At 39.0% G+C, this 16,621-nt stretch overlaps 1 long non-coding RNA gene across 1 annotated transcript in view; it reads right to left on the bottom strand.

Annotated features, from left to right (window-relative positions):
- The window catches only part of LOC138760141 (uncharacterized), a 75,519-nt gene extending 60,229 nt beyond the window's left edge, over positions 1-15,290 (bottom strand). Inside the window, exon 1 of the long non-coding RNA XR_011355459.1 lies at positions 15,201-15,290. This is a non-coding gene — a long non-coding RNA (uncharacterized lncRNA). The remainder of the gene's footprint in view (positions 1-15,200) is intronic.
- Positions 15,291-16,621: the final 1,331 nt, after the last annotated feature.

The raw sequence follows: 16,621 nt of genomic DNA, 5'->3' as shown, positions 1-16,621 counted from the left end.
TTGCAATTCATGCTCAAATATTCCCAAATCCAATACCAAATCCATATCCAACTTCCATGAAACAGCAACACATTTCCTGGTAACTGTCACCACAATCTTTAAAAATTCTTTTTGAAACCAATCAAATTTTTAAATATGGACTAATCCTTAGTATATCCCCCAAAAGAAACAACATAGGGTTTCTCAGGAGTTTAACACCTGTTACCTGCTGAAGAAAATCTTTTAAATTAGTCCAAAAAGAATTCAATTTGGAGCATGAACATGCAAAATGTATAAAGGTGCCTGTGTCCTGTTTACATCGAAAACATTTATCTGAGAAATCTGACTTCAATCTACAATATTAAGCTTTTGTGGCGTGATATATACCTGATATATGAAATTGTATTGCACCATTCTATATCTAATATTTATTGTATTTTTCATACTAGTATAACATATTTGTGTCCAATTTTTATCATTTATATCTATATCCAAGTCCCTTTCTCACCTTTGTTTAGGTGAAAATCTTTCTCTCCTCAAAAGGAATAAATACATATCTGACATGAACTATTTTTGTTTTTGGATTTGATGTTATTGCTTCTATTTCATCATCTTCTAACATTAAATAAGATGTAGTTAATCTTTCTTGTAGATAAGCCTTTAATTGATAATATCCCCAAATCCCTCTGCATGACAGCACCACAATTTCTCACTATTTAAATAATAATCTGAACTACTATTTTTCTTCCAAAGTATGTACCCACAATTTTTTTTTAAATTACACTCACCTGCATATGCTAACATGTTCATTTTTGATACAAATTTGCATCAGGCACTGTCAAAAGTAGGGTGGTTTAAAAATTAATAAAAGTTGTTTGACATGAAGTTCTATCCTGTTCAATTACCTTACTAATCACCAAATTGAGATGAATCTTTGGATGAGACAAATCTGTTCCAAGAATGGTTGCAATATACTACTGAAGACCTTACCAAGTATCAGAGATAATCTGGTAACTCCTTTGCTCATACAACTGATTCCAACAATGCACACAAATATTATAGATGGCACAGTTAGTGCAATGTTATTAGACCACCAGCAACCCAGGAATGAATTCACTGCTATCTGTATGTTTGTACATTCTCCATGTGGCTGTAGTGATTCCGTCTTGGTGCTCTGGTTTCAAATTCAATGTTCCTTTCATTGTCATATAACAATGCATAAAAATGTAATATACATGATGTACATCAAAAATACACAAAGCTGGAGAAAGCAGGTCAAACAGTGTCTTTTATATAGCAAAGGTAAAAATACATATCCAATGTTTCAGGCTTGAACCCTTCATTAATGTATAGAAAAATGTCTGCAGACATCCAAGCAAAAGAGTAAAAGGGGTGGGGGGGGGGGGGGTAGGTATGGTCACAAAGGCAGGAGGTGATAAGTGGTGAAGGGAGGGAGGGGACAGCAGCGATCAAGGGGAAGAGTGATGGCTAGTTGAAGAGAAGGGAGGAGAACTGGAAAGGGGGAGGGGAGGAGGAAGAGGAGAACAGGTTAGCAGAAACCGGAAAAGTCGATGTTAATGTCATCTGCTTGGACAATTTTTTTTTAAACCAATCATGGTGTCTACCTATTTTCGTGTTTTTCTTATGATATATATCAACTTTTGTCTGCCATAAGGCAAACAAAGAATTGCCATGAGCATATTCTGGTGCCACTAACAATAGGAGAAAGAGAAGCAAAAGAAAATCCCTTCAGATACACTAAGTGTCCAAGAAAATCCCTTCAGATGCACTGAGTGTCCGTGGATTCACCTCCAGTGATCAGACATCTTCTGCAGCTGCACAGATTCCTGTTCAAACCATCGGCCGCCCAAGCTTCAGATCCAAACCTCCAAAATGATCAGGAAGCCTTCAGCACCTGAGGCGCTACAGTAGCCCTTCTTGTCCACAGCACCCTATTGAATACCACTTCCTCCTACTTTCCAAAGATGTACGATTAGTAAGTTAATTGGTTGGGTATACCTGGGTGGTGCAGATTCATGGGTCAGGAGGGCCCTGTTACTGAGCCGCATCACTAAATTTTTAAAAAAAAGTCTCTCATAGCTCAGTTAGTCAATGAAAGTTTTTAATATGATATTGAATATTCCTGGGTTCTATCCTTTCAATGTAACTCACATAATCTGAAGATTAACTATTGTTTTTTTGAGCTGTACCCAATAGTTGGTGATAGTGATCTGAGAGTTCAGGGGATACCCTACAAGTAATTGAATAGAATGGACTAGGAATCTCCACGGCTCCTAGTTCTCCAACACACTCAGTATAACTTTTAAATTCTAAGTATATATAGAATGGGTGATGAAGGATTAGATTAGGATTAGAAGTGGATGATCTTGAATTTTGTATACCTACAGTATTTCCAATATGACCCACCCTCTGTCTATAGTTTTGCATGCAGAAGTCCTTCCTGAAGCTCATCTTAGCATAGAACTGCACAGGAACAGGCCCTCAGTCCATTCGGTTTGTGCTCACTATCATGCAGGAGTCCTTCCTGAAGCTCATCTTAGCATAGAACTGCACAGGAACAGGCCCTCAGTCCATTAGGTTTGTGCTCACTATCATGCTAATTTATACAACTCCTATCTGCCTGCACATCTTCTATATCCCTCCTTTCCCTGCTTGTTCATGTGCCTGTCAAAATGCCTTTTAAATATTGTTTCCATTATTTCCCCGACAGTATATTCTGGGCTTTCTGTGCCAATACTTCCTAATTCTCCAACTTTTCTTTGCAGAAACTCCTTTCCTACCCCAATCATTAGTATCAATATGGACCAATCAGAACTTTCAACTTCCTTGATAAAGCTTTGTGCTTTGCCACTTCTTGTTTGCCTTTTTCCCCATGATCATACGATTGTTTGAATCTATGTTTTAAACAAAGCTTTGCAAATTCTGTTTTCATCTAGTTCTCCAACTATTGAAAGGCGTTGTGCACCAACCAACCATAACCTTTACACCTCATCAAAGCCTGTAACCCTCTATTTTCTTGACGAATGAAGACTAGGAAATGAATGGGAGAACTGGAATTTAGATCGCTGTGCACGCTTTATTATATTAAAAGGCATTGAAAAAATAATCATTACTTTTCAATATTTTTGTTCCTAATCATTTCCCTGACATACATCCCATGGCCTCAGTAAGAAACTCTTATTTATTGATCCTATCAAGGTAGCTTGCAACTTATGGGGAATCACTAAGATAGATGCTCAATTTCCAGGCTTACATGGAGGTCAACAATAAATCTGAAGATACTGAGGTCTGGTGCAGTATACAAAAGTGCTGGAGAAACTCATGAAGAAGGCTTTTGCTTTCCATGGATTCTGCATGACCTGCTGAGTTTTTCGAGTAGTTAGGTGTACATTCAAACTTAGATGCCAGACATGGTAAGATTATGGTAAGATTCTGGAAAGCAAAGAGGCCCATCAAATTGTGGTTTATTAAGTCACTCCCACAAGGAGAGATGGGGAAAAATTAAAATATTTTTAGAAAGCAAATCTTTTTCTCAAATTATTTAATTAAAAAATCTGAACCCTATATTAGACAATCTATGTTAGCTGTTGGACCTGTACATGATCCAAATTTTATCATGTCAGTCTAGCTGGATGAAGTGACCAATTGACAAATGTTGATAAGAGATTTATATTATGGTTTACTTTTCATATAACCTTTTTTGAGTTTTTGTTAAACTCAAGGGAACTTGGAAAAATAAATATTTACACACAAGGTTGAAAGTACATACAATTACACTAATTGGTGCTGTTCATCAGGAATGTGAGATTTCTAAGCTATTTACATAGAGCAAATGCTTTGTGGCCATTCAATTAAATTCAACCATCTTAGAAACAGCTTTAAAACACATTATTTCTACCAGGAAGTATTTAGGCAGAGTTTGTGCAAGGATAAGAACGTGCAGGTTGGCATAGTTCGATTACAATTTGAAATGTGAAATTGCCCCAACAATTAAGTCATCCCGGTTGCATCAGTGAAAGGGAAACTTGAATACTTCCTTGACGAATGAAGACTAGGAAATGAATGGGAGAACTGGAATTTAGATCGCTGTGCAAAACCAATCACTAAAAGCTATCAGAGAGGCACAAGAAGAAAATAGAATATTGGCCTTTTTCTCAGGTGGACTGGAATACCAAAATTAGAATCGGTACTGGGACTGAATTGGGTTGGACCTGAGCTGCACTGGGACTTCATCAGAATTCAACTGGAATCCAGGCTTCAGATTTAGATGTCAAATTGAGGAAATATATTTACTTTGGCAGAAAGAAGAGATGTAGATCAGGTCACGAAAACACTATCAAAATGGAAAGAATTAAATAGCATGGCTGGTTACACAAAATTGACTGATATTTCACTAATATGAACAGTCAAATTGTAATAATCCTGTATTTGTATTTATTCTGCAAGGGTAAGAACAAAATCTTACCATTATAACTGCCCTGAACAAGCAATAAAATTAGGAAGCACTCTTCCATTTATTCTCCAAAGTTACTTGATTGTTAATAAAAGATATTAAAAAGTCTGAAATAAAGTAGAGAAATAATATTCAGGTACACATCAGCCATAATCTGATTAAACAGTAGAATATACCCAAGGGGCAATATGGTCTGCTCCTGTATTCACTTAATCACTAGTTCCAAGTTCAATATATTTGACGGTCATTTTTACCCAAATGAACCCGCTTTGTTACTTTGCAAATTCAACATAGCAAGCACAACAACGAACTCTTCATCGAACCATAGAACATTATAGCACAGAAAACAGGCTCTTTGGTCTTTTAGTCTGTGCCAAACTATTATTCTGCCTAGTCCCATTGACCTGCCCTCCATATCCCTCCCATCCACATACCTGTCCAAATTTTTCTTAAATGAGAAAATTGAGCCTGCATTCACTTCAGGTGGTAGCTCATTCCATACTCCCACTACTCTGTGTGAAGAAGTTCCCTCAAACATCTCACCTAAACTTTTCCCCTTTCACTCAAACCTATGACCTCTGGTTTCTACCTCACCTAACCTCAGTGGAAAAAGCCTACTTTCATTTACTCTGTCTATACCCCTTGCAATTTTGTCTACCCCTTTCAAATCTCCCTTCATTTTCTACACTCCAGGGAATAAAGTCCTAACCTGTTTAACCTTTCCCTGTAACTCAGTTCCTGAAGTCCAGGCCACGTCGTAGTAAATTTTCTCTGCACTCTTTCAATCTTATTGGTATCTTTCCTGTAGTTCGGTGACCAAAACTGCTCACAATACTCCAAATTTGGCCACACCAATGTCTCATACAACTCTTGTACTCAATGCTTTGATTTATGAAGGCCAATATGTCAAAAGCTCTCTTTATAACTCTATCCACCTGTGATGCCACTTTCAGGGAATTATATATCTGTGTTTCCAGATCCCCCTGTTCTACCACACTCCTTAGTGCCCTACCATTTACCGTGAATGTCCTTTATATAGAACACTTCAGCACAGTGTCGGCCCTTCAGCCCTTGATGTTGTGCCAACCCAGATATTCCTTAAAAAAGTACTAAACCTACCCTACCCTCTAACCCTCTATTTTTCTTTCATTCATGTGCCTAAGAGTCTCTTAAATGTCCCTAATATTTCAGCCTCCACCACCATCCATGGCAAGACATTCCAGGCATCCACAACTCTCTGCATAAAAGACTTGCGCTTGATGTCTCCCCTAAACTTTCCTCCCTTCACTTTGTACATATGTTCTCTGGTGTTTGCTATTCCTGTCATGGTAAACAGGTGCTAGCTATCCACCCTATCTATGCCTCTCATAATCTTGTAGACCTCCTGAATGGTAACCTTCCTGAATGGTGACCATTTACCTTTCGAGCACCAAAGCCTGGTGAACTTTATAAATGTTCAATTCTGTGCAAAGTACAAGAATTGCCTGCAACCAGTGAACTTGGAGGAGTGAGAAGTGAGATTGGACTGTGAACCAAAGAACGTTTCTGAACTTACACATATATTACATACATGTGCACTTAGAATTAGAAGGGGATTAAGTCAATAGTGATAAGTTAAAGTTTGATTCTATATTCATGTTTAAAGAACATTAAAACAATTTAAGAACAATTTAAGAACAATTAAAGAACAATTAAAAGCAACTTTTGTTTAAGTAACCATTTGTCTTGGTGAATATTTATTGCTGCTGGGTTTTGGGGTCCTCTGGGCTCATAACAGATGACAAACAACAATAGTCCCAGCACCAATGCCGGAAGCACACCGCTAGTCACATGCCTCCAGTCTAAGAAGCAATCATCCACTACCACTCTCTGGCTTCTCTCATTTAGCCAATGTAAAATCCAGTTTACTACCTTGCCATGAATACAGAGCACCTGAACCTTCATGACTAACTTCTGGTGAGGAACCTTGTCAAAGGCCTTACTAAAATCCATGTAGACAGCCTTTCTTCATCAACTCTCTAAGATTTATTGCAACCAAATGAAATAGAAGAGAAAATAATGGAAACAATTGCCAAGGTATTTCAACTACTTTACAAAATGCCAACAATTTTGCTAATTCTTCCTCCATCAGTGCAACCTAGATGTAAAATAGGAGGAATTCTGTGTATTTATTATTGCTGGACAGATATTAACACAAAGCCTCAGCTCTATCAGTTCCACTTTACTCAAATCACACACCAGTTAATAAAAAATTGAACTATTTAAGAATGTTACTGAGAACTACACCAGCTTCAAAAGAAAAACAAAATTTGATGCAAGATCATCTGTTTTACCAAATAACAAAGTTGATTCAAGGATCCAAATAGCCTCATTATTGCTTTTATTTCTTAGTTGCTCAGGTCCTTTGAGGTATAATAACAAAATAATTAAATAGTTTTATTCTTGGGAAATGTTAGTTCCATGTGGAGTAGGCAGGGCAGGGAAAAGCAAGTCCAATGGCCATCTTCAGTGATTTTTTTGTTGCTTTCCCAATTCACTACATTTTCTCTTTAAAAATCAGAATTTAATTATCAATATTGTGAAAAGGTGGTTGTTTTCATTTATGTTGCATAATGCCAATAAAATGTTTACATTTTATTTTTAGTCCATTGATTTTCACTTTTTGGCAAGTTCCCTGATAAGTACTTTATATTATCACTGAAAATTTGCCATCCACTTACTCATACAAGTGAGAGCATCCATGAATATTCTTCACAAAAAAATGTTGGTACGCACTCATCTGATCTGGCATAAACTCAGTATCAAATTACTCAAAGAATATTCCAGACCACCCTGAGTAATTCATTTTTTTTCTGAACACCAATAAATTCAGCCATACGAAATCAAATTAAACTTTTGTCTCTCTTTTTAAGTGCTTGCAAGGAAAACTTCCTCATCGCTAAAATTATATGTGGTATATTACTTTCATCACAAGTCTCTAATCATCATGTCGCATTGCACTGATTGCTAGTGAGTAAATGACTTACATGCACATTCAGAACATAAAAACGTTGGAACACAAGATATGGAAGCATAAGTAAGCTATTGGAGCCCTTTAGACATATTGCTCTATTAACAGGCTGATCCCACCAAATACCCTTATCCTCTGATTCTTTCAGTATGTTATCAATCCTTGACATGAATTGATCAAATATTCACAAATATCAAAGGACACAATTTCAAAGATTCTTGATAATGAAGTTTCATCTTCTTTTTGCCTTGATAAGAGTCTGGTTCTGAGACTCTAACCCGACTTCGACACTTTCCAACTAGAAACAGCCATTAACCCTCTCAATGCCATTCAGAATACATTTCCAAAGACATCACTTTATCTATTGGTCACAGTAAACTAGAAGTTAAAGAGTCAGAAGCACAGAATAATTGACAATTACTGTATTTTATTTTATTGTCACTGATATTCTGGAGTGAATTCCTACTGCCTGCCACCAGAATTTCTGCAGAGTTTCAGAAATCATGAGAAAATACTGTCCTTGTGATCCCATCAAGTTTTTCAAAGATCTCTTATAATGGGTAAATATCATCAACAATGATTTTACACAAGATATTTTGTTGGAATACATTCTGAAATGTTCTACTTCTTCTGCAGTAGAATCAGTTTATTTATTTTCATGGCACATTCAGACTGCCTTTCACTAAGCCACCCACTGCTATTAATGTTGGAATGTTTGACTAGCATAATGTGTAAACAACATGCAATTAATGCTAATTAAGTTTTTATCCATTAATACCACACCACAGTGTTACTGACAGGAACATTTCTATGAGCATTGTGAAAAATGTCATTATCAAAACTTGAAAAATTTTGCACAGAACTTGAAAAATTTTGCACAGAACTTCATCTCAGCATAACGAGCTATATTGAATCAGTCTCAAAAAGAATGGAGATGGAAGAAAAATGAAGTGTAAGAATCTTCATCCAAACTGACAGGGACTTTCAATTAGACCTTTTCAGGAATTGTCAACAAGTATACATTTTCTTTTTCAATGTTTCAATTGGTTTTACATAACATTTCTCTTCAGAATTTATTGTCAGGAACATTTCACAAAATTCAAAATTCTAGTTCTGACCAATGCCCATCTTCAATGTGCAATTAATCACCAGGAAATGCACAAGAGTGATGAAATTAATTTGTTATCTCTTAAATAGTTCACTTCTACTTTTCACCCCTCCTACAGATCACTGACATGACAAATTGACTGCTTGAGGAATTACAAACTGTTTGACCTGCTAAGTTTTCTCCAGAATTGTGATTTCACTCCATTGTTTCACAAACATGTATAAATGTTAGCAATCTATAATTCCTATACAAATTCATCAATTCCATCATTGCTTCAGTCCATTCTTAACTCTCAAGTTTGTGACAGAAGTATTTCTTCTTTGGCTTGGCTTCGCGGACGAAGATTTATGGAGGGGTAATGTCCACGTCAGCTGCAGGCTTGTTTGTGGCTGACAAGTCCGATGTGGGACAGGCAGACACGGTTGCAGCGGTTGCAGGGGAAAACTGGTTGGTTGGGGTTGGGTGTTGGGTTTTTCCTCCTTTGTCTTTTGTCAGTGAGCTGGGCTCTGCGGTCTTCTTCAAAGGAGGTTGCTGCCCGCCGAACTGTGAGGCGCCAAGATGCACGGTATGAGGCGATATCAGCCCTCAGTTTTCTTCAGGCTGACTTCCAGGCCAAACATTTTGGTAGTTTCCGCAACACAGGACTTCAAGCGCTAAAGAGCTGGCTCTGAATGGGCAACTAAAGCAGCATCGTCTGCAAAGAGTAGTTCACGGACAAGTTGCTCTTGTGTCTTGGTGTGAGCTTGCAGGCGCCTCAGATGGAAGAGACTGCCATCCGTGCGGTACCGGATGTTGAGGTCTTTCATGGCTTGTTTCAGCATCATGCTGAAGAAGATTGAAAAGAGGGTTGGTGCGAGAACGCAGCCTTGCTTCACACCATTGTTAATGGAGAAGGGTTCAGAGAGCTCATTGCTGTATCTGACCCGACCTTGTTGGTTTTCGTGCAGTTGGATAACCATGTTGAGGAACTTTGGGGGGCATCCAAGGTGCTCTAGTATTTGCCAAAGCCCTTTCCTGCTCACGGTGTTGAAGGCTTTGGTGAGGTCAACAAAGGTGATGTAGAGTCCTTTGTTTTGTTCTCTGCACTTTTCTTGGAGCTGTCTGAGGGCAAAGACCATGTCAGTAGTTCCTCTGTTTGCATGAAAGCTGGACTGTGATTCTGGGAGAACATTCTCGGCGAGACTAGGTATTATTCTATTTAGGAGAATCCTAGCGAAGATTTTGCCTGCAATGGAGAGCAGCGTGATTCCCCTGTAGTTTGAGCAGTCTGATTTCTCACCTTTGTATAAAGGTTCATCAAATATCATACAGTATAATTCCCCATATCCAAAATTCAGTTAACCAAAAAGTTCTATTATCCAAACTTTTCTTTGGCGGTGACATCATAAATGGAAAAGATTTTATCACCCAACTTGCCTATGTGGGGCTCTGATGCTCTATTGGCACCATTTTTCTAACAACAGAGCTCAGAACCAGCCGGGAATAAAGACGCTGAATGACTGGATGTCGGATCAGAGAAGCAGACTGGAATCTTGAGCCATCAGTGAGTGACTGGAGGAAGTCGACAGGTCAGGCAGTGCATGGAAAGAAATTAGAATGTCAATTGTCCTCGTTTCAGATAACTCCCTTCCCTCTCTCTTCCCATTTCTTCTTTACCCTTCACTGTACTTGGTTCTCCACTATCCTGACATCATCAAGGAGACAGGGCTCCCATACAGGAATGGGGACCTTGGGCTCCTGGGAAGGAGTGGAGACCTTGGTGGGGAGGTGTCAGGGATCAGCGGCACTGGTGGGGAGGAGTACAAGTATTCTGCTGATTCTACTGGGTTGCTAAAACCATTATTCTGTTATCCGAAAAATCCAATGAACAAAAAACATCCGGTCCCAAGCTTTTTGGATATGGGGAAACGTACTTAACATTTTTTTAAACATTGAAGGGTAAAGGTACAATAACAAACATCACACCAATGTTTTTAACATTGTTTCATCATAACTAACATTTGCTTTGCACCACAGAAGAAAATTTATTTATTATATGGGAATTCCCTGACAAGTTCAGAGTAATTATTCTTGTAAGATGATGAATTAATACTTATTTTCTTTTTGATTTTCAGAATTTGGGGGTTTCAGAGCAAGGCCACCATTGATTGCCCATTACAAGCACACAAGAAAATATGAATAAGAATAAGGCCACCAGGACACTCAAGCCATGTCAATCTGATCATGACTGATATTTGTTGGCTCCAATTTCCTTGGGCCAAAACAAAACTGCTGGGGATCTCAGTAGGTCAGGTAGTATCTGTGGAGGAAGAAGTATAATGAAAACTTTCAGCTGAGACCCTGAATCAGAGCTGAGAGTGTAGAATGAGGATGCACAGTACCAAGAGGTGAAAGGAGTGTTGCAGCAGGGACTGAACCAGGTAACGAGGATGATGATGGGTCAATGAAGCTAGGTGAGGGATAGGGAGGAGGGCAGTTGGATGGTGGTTGACAAGCAAAAGCAGATGAGGAGAGAGAAAGGGGACATATGGAGCTGGGTGGCAGGAGGGCGCAGAGGCAGTAGATATAAGATAATGTAATTTGATAAATAGGAAAGGTGATGTGTGCCAAATAAGGGAGGCATGGTGGGCTAATATAACATGGAAGGGGAGAACAAAAGTGGGCAATTGGAGGGGTGTGGGTGAGGTGAGAGAACCTTGATAGATCTGAAGGATTAGGGGAGGAGCACAGATGTGCATATTTCCTGAAATTAGAAAATTCATTGTTCATCCCTTTGAGGGCACCCAAAATGAATAAAAGATGATGTTCTTCTGGTTTGCATTTGGCCTCAACTTAGCACTGGAGAAAGCAGAGGATAGGCAGGTCAGTGTGGGAAGGGATGTCTGTTGAAATAGCATACAACCTTGAGCCTACATGAAAACCATTTTTTAATCCTCATATTATCATAACTTCCCCCAATTCCTACCATTCACCAATGACTATGGATGATTTACAATGGGCAATGAACTTATTAACACACACATATTTGGAATGTGGGAGGAAATCAAAGCCACTGGAGAAAACCCATGCAATTACATGGGGAAGAGTCAAATTCCATAGAGACAACATCGAAACTCAGGATTGAACCCAGGTAGATGGAACTGTGAGGCTGCAACTCTACTCACTGAACCACTTAGCTGCTAGTTTACATTCATGTAAAATGGTTGAAATTTTTTTTTAAAGACTGGAGAGAACTCTGCAATGGAATTCACAGTTGTTAGTGTTTAGACTATTGGTTTTTGAGGTGTATATTAAACTCTGAAATACACTAAACAGTTCTCATTGATCACTCCCGGCCCAGGGCTCGGCTGCCAACAGTCGGGCTGTGCAGGCTGCCGGGGTTTGCCTGGTGACGGCAGCCTGTGTTCAGTGCTTGGGCAGCGGGGCAGGCAGGCCTGGTCTCGGCTGGCTGTCTCTCCCCGCGAGGCGGCCGTTACCTCAGGTGGACTCAGGCAGTACCTCGGGCCCCCCCCCCGGGCGGCAGCGGGTCCTCAACATTCATTGGAATGACTTCATCACCAACATCGAAGTACTCAAGCTGGCAGAGTCCGCAAGCATCGAATCCATGCAGCTGAAAACCCAACTGCGCTGGGTGGGTCACGTCTCCAGAATGGAGGACCATCGCCTTCCCAAGATCGTGTTCTATGACGAGCTCTCCACTGGACACCGAGACAGAGGTGCACCAAATAAGAGGTACAAGGACTGCTCAAAGAAATCTCTTGGTGCCTGCCACATTGACCACCGCCAGTGGGCTGATATCGCCTCCAACTGTGCATCTTGGCACCTCACAGTTCGGCGGGCAGCAACCTCCTTTGAAGAAGACTGCAGAGCCCACCTCACTGACAAAAGACAAAGGAGGAAAAACCCAACACCCAACACCAACCAACCAATTTTCCCTTGCAACCGCTGCAACTGTGCCTGCCTGTCCTGCATCGGACTTGTCAGTCACCAACGAGCCTGCAGCAGACATGGACATACCCCTCCATAAATCTTCGTCTGCGAAGCCAAGCCAAAGAAAGAAAGAAGAAAAATGGTTGATGAGTCAGTGTATTATACACCAGTGTAAAATCGCCACTAGTGAATTAGCATCCATGACATCAACTAATTCTCTTTTCCATTGACTGTTATTGAGCAATTTGTTAAATAAACTGATTCATAATCACATCTTTCTCAATACTGCTCAAGACAAAGTTAGTTGTTTAATTTTCTTCAAGCCCAATAATGAAAGTCATTTTGGATATGACAACTTTACCTTTGACTGGATTTTCAAGATATGAAGAATTATAAACATGAGTTGACCCAAGCATTTCAGAGCCAAATGCTGCAGGTATTTTTTCAAGTGAGCTGGTTGATTTCTCTCTTTATCAAAAGTTACAATGAACAGGGATATTTGCAGTATTGCATCAGACTTCCCTAGATATGCACTTCATATCTCTTGTAATACTTCATGCCAATATTCCCATAAGCCTCCTTCCTAATCTTCATGCTAACTTTGTTGGGTGTTATGTATCATAATGCCCAGATACCACAACATTTTATACTCTCACTCTGGTTAAATAATAATTTGCTTTCTCATTCTTCCTTCAAAGGTGAATAATATCTTATGATGCCAAATAATCCTTCTCTGACCACTTCTTGGCTATTTATATCCCTTTGCAAATTTATTTTGTCCTTATCACTACCTGGTAAACTGACAGCAAATTTGGTTAAATCACACGCACTATCTTTGAGACTTCATCCAAGTCATCAGTAAAGATTATAAATAGTTGAGGCTCCACCACTGATCCTCTGGCAATCACTAGTTACTAATTATTTGTTTTCTGTTAATTAATGAATCCTCCATTCATGCAATTCCTGACCTTCAGTCCTGTGGTCATATATCTTGTACAGGAACCTTTTAGGTGGCATCTTATTGAAAGTCTTCTGGAAATCTAAATATAATAACATTACTGATTCTTCTTTATGCTCCATGTTTACTATATCCACAAAGAATTCTAATAAATTTTTCAAACATTTCCCTTTCATTTCCACTCTGCTAATTTTCTAAGTATCCCGTTATTACCTCACTAATACGGGAATGGATTTTTCTTTTTACATACAGCATGGTATCAGGTCCTTCCAGCCCACAAACCCATGTTGCTCAGTTATACACACACCACCCCACTCCCCAGTACATTTAAGGGTTGGAGGAAACTGGAGTACCCAGAGGAAACCTACAGGGACATGGAGAGAACGTACAAAGTCCATACAGACAGTCCTGGATTCAGACCCAAGACGCTAGTGCTGTAACATCATTGCACTCACCACTACTTGCGCTGTCTGTATTGAACACTGCTATTCTAAGGATAACCTGGATTTCTGAAGGTAATGTCACACCAGAAAGTTCATCTCGTCCCAACTCATCAGCACCAAAGTACTCTACAACCATCTCTTCAACCCAAAGGCCAAATCTCTGACTAATACAGCTAAAGGGAGCATGTGGCACCCCAGGTAGTGGGAAGATGCAAAAGAACAGGTTTTGTATCCATATCTTGTCATGGAAAATTGCCATAGAAAGGAAAGATGAAGTAAGGGAAATGGAGCAATAAGCAAAGTAATTAGAAAAGGGACTGAAAGTAGACGGGGGAAATTGGCAGAGAAAGATTCATCAAGGATGAGGTGAAGCTGATACCATTTTCCCTTTTTCCAAAAGCCAAGTGCAGAACTGGAAGGAATGAAATGGGCATGGATGAAAAACTAGTCAGTCAATCAAGATAGAGGCAATTCCTCCAGCCGGAAAAGGAGAAATTTGGGCAGGAGTTTACAAAATAAAAGAGAAACCAGAAGGGGATAAAGGCTTTTGTTTCCTTAGATATAATTCTTTGTAATGATTCCATTATTTCAATGAATATCTTCTTCAGTTTCTTTACTTGGGCCATTATGGAATGATCTTCTCCATAGTATTTCACAAAACATCCATTCGTATCCTTCCTCATTTCAACACTCTCTTTTTCTCTATAATACTTTAAAATTCTAAACTTTTTAAACATTTTCAAGTTTTGAAGCAATTTGATTTGTTTGTAATTGCTGTTAGTCCATTTCCATGTCAGACGGACAGCATCCACTGTGCTTTATTCATAGGATTCCCTGAAAGAAGCACAACCCCTCTCCCCACGGACCAGCCTGCAGCAGCAAATACAGCACCGACACAAGCAAAAAGGAAAGAAGCAGAACATCCAAGGGCAGCTAATCATTCAAATGTTCTTTATGATTGTTTTGTTCCTTGAAAGCCAATGCTATGTTAACAATAACATTCATAACTAAAGTATCAATCCATAATCTGGACCAAGATATGATAATAATACTGCAGTAATTATTTTCTCACTAACTTGTTTATGTTAGTCAATGTATTCAAATCAGAAAGATCTCAGTCATTGATGAAGTTGTATTTTATACATTTGGATAACGTGTTTTCATTTGACTTGGGCATCAAAATTCTAACTGGGTCAATAAAGCTTTGATTATCATTCTACAGCCAAACAACTTGGAGGAATTACAAAAATGTTGCAGAATCACAGGAAAAAAGGCCTGGTATTAGAGCATACACTTACCCAAATCCATCACCGAGTCTGTAGCTTAACAAAACGAATCTACTTCACGGAATTTTTGTGAAAAGTCTCAGGCCAGTGCTGGAAACAAACAGCGCCCAAATTCTTCCTTCAGACCCTTAATGACTTGCTGTCTAAGTGGGATGTAACAAATGCCACTGTGTTCTGTCAACATTTGCATGCACCACTAAGTCAGGCAAGCTGCCAAACTTCCAGGGCTTCGAAAAGGAAGTGTAGAAAATTGACACCCCCAACAAATACATTCAGCCTTTGTTTCTAATAACATAACTTAATGCCCAGGCATCTCAGAGTTAAATAGGAATGCATCATGTTTGCATTAACTTTAAAACACTGCATGAAGAAACAAACATTATGCACTTTCAGTATAAATGCTTGATCTTTCTGTTTCTTAAACTTAACCCTTTGCATCATCCATTATTTGCAGATATAATCTGTTGCACTTTAAGTGTGGACTGCAATTGGCTAGAATTTAATGAGAATCTACTGGGAGTCATTTACATTTAAAGCACACCCACAGAGCTGAAGCAAGTTCCTGAAGCATCTTGATTACATCAGTGAATTTTTTAAAAATAAGTTGTCCATTTTGTGTTTACTATGAAGTAAAATGCTATTTGCCATTAGAACCCTGTACTCCATAATAAAACAAATTTGTTTTAAAATAGTGTGCTGTTTACTGAAAAAGACCCTGGGTTTAAAGGCCACACATTTTTACATAAGTACTCTTACAAAATTTGTAAACAGGACGCAAAAACAAATTCAGTTCATGAGATTGTTAAAGATTTTTTAAGTTTCTCCTTCCATGTCAACAACTCAAGAATGTAGCCAGCATCACAAAGGACCCCCGTCACCCTGGTCACATCTCTTCTCACTGCTACCTTTGGGTAGAAGGTACAGAAGCCTGAAAACCAGCATTTCTCGGTTTAGGAACAGGTATCAGACTCTTGAACGTCCCCTTATTATGCCGATCATGGACTCCTCCAACATGACCAAAGGAACATCTGCACTACTGCCCTTTTTTTGCAATAAGATGACTGTGAATATTTAATCTCTGTCTTCTATGTTTATTGTTATAATTCAATTAAGTATACTCAGTTTTTTCCACCATCAGCAAACATTAGTACTTCTAACCTCATGATGAAAGGGATGTAATCAGTAATCAACCTTCAATAACCAACCTTTGAGAGAAGCATGACTGCAATCATTGATCTTTCCTTGATTTCCATTCAGTTCAGTTTTCATAGGGGCCATACACAAAAGTGCAGGAGAAACTTAGCAGGTCATGCAGCGACTATAGGAAACAAAGGAACATAACCAATGTTTAGGGTCTGAGCCCTTCATTAAGGCATGAGCGAAAAACAGGACGAAGGGCTCAGGCCCTAAACATTGGATATATCCCTTTGCTT

This window comes from Narcine bancroftii, chromosome 4 (genome assembly GCF_036971445.1).
Source record: "Narcine bancroftii isolate sNarBan1 chromosome 4, sNarBan1.hap1, whole genome shotgun sequence".
NCBI classification, from domain to species: domain Eukaryota; kingdom Metazoa; phylum Chordata; class Chondrichthyes; order Torpediniformes; family Narcinidae; genus Narcine; species Narcine bancroftii.
The sequence above is the reverse complement of the archived record's forward strand: the minus strand, read 5'-3'. Positions and strand labels throughout refer to the sequence as shown.